At 42.8% G+C, this 4,484-nt stretch overlaps 1 non-coding gene and 1 pseudogene across 1 annotated transcript; both read right to left on the bottom strand.

The window, feature by feature from the left end:
* Positions 1 to 748: 748 nt before the first annotated feature.
* On the bottom strand, positions 749 to 920 carry LOC140274104 (U2 spliceosomal RNA; annotated as a pseudogene).
* Positions 921 to 1,228: 308 nt separating this feature from the next.
* On the bottom strand, positions 1,229 to 1,342 carry LOC140274157 (U5 spliceosomal RNA). Its single transcript, XR_011908135.1, has one exon. It is a non-coding gene; the product is annotated as a U5 spliceosomal RNA (small nuclear RNA).
* Between the last annotated feature and the right edge of the window lie 3,142 nt (positions 1,343 to 4,484).

Raw genomic sequence — 4,484 nt, 5'->3', positions numbered from 1 at the left:
TAGATGTTTTTAAAGATTTTGAAAAACTCGACCGACTGCCTGACAGTTTTAGAGTGGGAATAGTGACTCTACTTTATAAAAAAAATGATAAGACTGACCTAAAGAATTGGAGGCCCATCACACTTTTAAACTTTGACTGTAAACATTTTAGCAAGGTTTTAGCGACACGGATGTCCTCTGTTTTAGAGGAGGTAATTCACCCAGACCAAGCTTGTGCCATCTCAGGGAGACAACTCACCGACAGCCTCGTACTGATTCGAGACATCATTGATTACGCTAGAGACAGAAACACCCGGCTTGTCATCTTAAATTTAGACTTTGAAAAAGCATTTGATCGGGTCTCGCATCAATATCTCTTTCAGGTGTTGCAGCCATCGAAAAGGGCCCGATTGTTCCTACTTGGTGAGCTTTGCTTGGTTGAGACGCTTGCCCCCCCCCCCCTGCTCCTCGGCTGACCAAGTAGAAACAATCTATTCGATGGCTGCCTTGTCTTTTACTCTGTGCAAAAGACAAGGCAGCCACAAACACCACGGGAACACCGTATTGAGGCTTTGTTCTGACCATTCATTCGGTGTCGCGTTTCTTTCAAGCAATTCTCCCGGTTAGCCCGCACTCGGCTCGCTCCCAGAGCCGTGTTAAAGTCCACTTCGCATTCACTCTCTTTTCTCAGCAGATTAAAAGAAAGTTTCATCTTGGGCTCCCTGAAACTTCCATCCTACACCGCTGTTTGCTTTTTCACAAGAGCAGAGGAGAGCGCACCGTTCCCAGCGGCACTGCAGTACCGGGTCGAGGCTTGGAGTGAACGGAGCAAGCTTCTTTTTCAACTCCTATTCTTAAAAATCCATTTAATATGTTGTCCTCGTATAGAGGACATATTAAACTGATAAGAACAGATCTTAGCCAAAAGGCCGAGAAGCGATAACTGTCCACTGTTTCAGGTCCGAGGGCCCTTGCTGGCACAATGCGCACTTGTAGCAGTGTTCTTTTTATGGCCATAGGTGGCCAGAGTGTCACGTTGCACCTCCGCCCACCCGCTGCACTGAGCACTCTTCAGCCCTTTTAAATGGTATAACTTTGCACTCCCGCATGCTCCAGCAAGCACCATTCAAGCAACAACTTTGCACTCCAGCTTCGAACATCGGCACAGTCGCAACAAGTAAGGCGACTCTACTCAGAGAAGTCACTCTGCAAAGTAGCAAGATTTCTTTTGCACAGACAGAAAGGGCTTCACCCGCAAAGGTAAAGCCTGCCAATAATAGAAACAACTCATTAGTGCTGCTCTCCACGGAAGTCTTTAGTAAAAGGCGAAAGACTTGTATGTTATGAAGAGAAACCAGAGTACGATTATCCGTCACTGCGGGAGCAGGGCATCAGGCGTGGTGAGCTTTGCTTGGTTGAGACGCTTGGTTGAGTCGATGGCTGCCTTGTCTTTTACTCTATGCAAAAGACAAGGCAGCAACAAAAACACCACGAGAATCCCGTATTGAGGCTTTGTTCTGACCGCTCATTCAGTGTCGCGTTTCTTTCAAGCAATTCTCCCGGTTAGCCCACACTCGGCTCGCTCCCATAGCCGTGTTAAAGTCTACTTCGCATTCACTCTCTTTTCTCTCTTGGGATTGGGATTGGGATTTTATCTATAAAATGAATTCCTTCACTCAAACTATGTTAAAACTGCTTTGTCGTTCATATTTACCATGTCTAGAAAGATTTATACAAAAAAAACAACGTTGTACTTTGCAGTAAAAGAAAGAGCAAATCTAAAGTTTCAGGAATCCGAGAATAAGCTTACTTTCATGAGTGCTTCACGATTTCGGATTTTGCTATAAAATGAATTCCTTCACTCAAACTAAATTAAAACTGCTAAACCGCTAATCTGTTACATGTAAGGCAGATGTCAAATTCACCGAAATAGGATCTAAGGGTATTCGGCCAATCGAGCTGTAGCAGCTTCGGTAAAAGAGTATAAGTTGAAGAGTTTGTGAATAAAGGTGTGCGCACACATAGTGAACTGTAGGAAAATAGGCAGGGAGCAATGCCGGCTGGGGTATATGTTCTTGTATGTTGTCTGACTGTTTGATTTGAATGTGTTGTGTAAGTGTCCTGTTGAATGTTTGGGCTTTGACACTTCACTGTGGTTGTTAACTGTGTGGTGTGTCCTGAAATGTTATATGTTTGGGCTGTGTGACATGCTTAATGCTTGTCAGTAGCTACCCACTTATTCATATATAGCAACTGACAACATAAGAAGTCTGGACATACTTTGATAGTAGTTGTAGAAGTATCCTTATTGATAATAGATAAACTAATTCATAGTGATAGAACAGTAGATGAACAGGTGCCTGCACGTCTCACGAAAATAAAATGGGTGTATGATTGCTGACGGCAGAGCAATACTGCCAAACTTATGAGTGCTTGTGGCAAACTTGATTCAGTGTCTTGACGTGTATACGCTGTTTCGCTGACTTGATTGTCACAAGAAACAAAGTGTGTTTGATAAGATCCGACCATTTTATTACGGGAGGATCAGTATGTATGGATTCTGATGTGACTGATAAACCCATTCGTATCTTAAGCATAATCTAATACGTGAGACAACGCCCTGGCACACAATCAAAAAAAAAAAGAGAGAGCGGTTTTGTGTCCCCACAGTCCATAATGTAGAAAAGAGAGAAAAAAGCCTTTCTGATTTGGTGTGTGTGCTCATAGTGCAGAGTGTAGAGAAAAGAGAGAAAAGAAAGCCGTTTTGGTGTCACGGGTGTTGTGACTTACACACACACATTTCTGAATTGAGAAAAGAAATTATTTTAGAGGAAGCAGTAGAGTTTAGATCCCACATTTGTTGATAGGCATTCATTTATTTCTTCACTTCTGATGAAGTTTCAACAATAAACAACAAACTTTGTATTATGAGAAAGAACCAGACTCATTCTTCAGGAATCCGAAAATAAGCACGAATTCGGATTCTCCTATAAAACGAATTAATTAACTCAAACCAAGTTAAGACTGCTTTTTCCTTCATATTTATTCATGTCTAATCAAGTTTCAACGATAAACAACGTTGTACTTTGTAGAATGAGAAAGAACTTCTTCAGCAATAAGCATCTCTCGACATATGACGAAATACAGATTTTGCTATAAAATTAATTTCTTCTATCAGCGTGACTTAAAACTGTTTGTCCTCCTTATTTATCCACTTCAAATCAAGTTTCAACAATTAAAAAAAAATTGTAGTTTGAGAAAGAACAACTTAATCTTCAGCAATCAGTATAAAAAGAGGGCAACAAAAGGTGCAAATGCCAACCATACATCACTAAAAGGTGGAGCGGAAGTATTCAGCGTCAAGTAGGTGTGAATGTTCGACCAAAATTTGTAAAAAGTGGGTAAGAAAAGGTTCGAATGCCCGACTAAATATTAACAAAAGCGGGAGGAGAGGTCTTCGGATGAGAGTGGGTGAGAATTTCCTACCATACAAGTATGGTGGAGAGGAAGCTGTGATTGGCCGACAATAGTAAAAAGCAGGTGAGAAAAGGTGCGAATGTCAAAACATACATGATCAAAACAGGGAGCGGAGGTGTTTGGCTGCAACAAGGTGTGAATGTCTACCCATAATTAATGAAAAACGGGCAACAAGTAGGTTCGAAATTCCAACCATACATCATCAAAAGCAGGAGTGGATGTGTTCGGCTTCAAGAAGGTATGAATGTCCATTAATAATTGCTATAAAACATGAAAGAAAATTTTCGAATATCAAACCGCACATAATCGTAAGCGGGAGAGGAGGTGTTCCGCTGCAAGAAGGTGTGAATATCCACCCATAATTACTGAAAAATGGGTAAGAAAAGGTGCGAATGCCCAACCATACATCATCAAAAGCAGGAGTGGATGTGTTCGGCTACAAGAAGGTTTGAATGTCCGACCATAGTTTGTAAAAAGCGGGTAAGAACAGGTTTGTATGCCCGACTGTACACAATCAAAAGAGGGAGCGGAGTTGTTCAGCTACAAGAAGGTGTGAAAGTCCGACCATGGTTTGTAAAAAGCGGGTAAGAACAGGTTCGTATGCCCGAATATACACCATCAAATGCGGGAGCGGAGGTGTTCGGCTGTGAGTAGGTGTGAATCTCCAACCATAATTGCTGAAAAATGTGTTAGAAAAGGTAAGAATGCCGGTCCATACATCATCAAAAGCGGGAGAAGTGGTGTTCGGCTGCAAGTAGGTGTGAATGTCCAGCCATAATTACTCACAAATGGGCCAGGACGAAAGCCACACTGCATCTCCTGAATCCGAGGCTCGATTATCCGACGGATCCTCCTCTCCAATACCCCCGAATAGACCTTACCAGGGAGGCTGAGGAGTGTGATACCCCTATAGTTGGAACACACCCTCCGGTCCCCCTTTTTAAAGAGGGGGACCACCACCCCAATCTGCCAGTCCAGAGGCACTGTCCCCGATGTCCACGCGATGCTGCAGAGGCGTGTCAGCCAAG

This window comes from Leuresthes tenuis, unplaced genomic scaffold (genome assembly GCF_036924035.1).
Source record: "Leuresthes tenuis unplaced genomic scaffold, fLeuTen1.0.hap1 SCAF_17, whole genome shotgun sequence".
Classification (NCBI taxonomy): domain Eukaryota; kingdom Metazoa; phylum Chordata; class Actinopteri; order Atheriniformes; family Atherinopsidae; genus Leuresthes; species Leuresthes tenuis.
The sequence above is the reverse complement of the archived record's forward strand: the minus strand, read 5'-3'. Positions and strand labels throughout refer to the sequence as shown.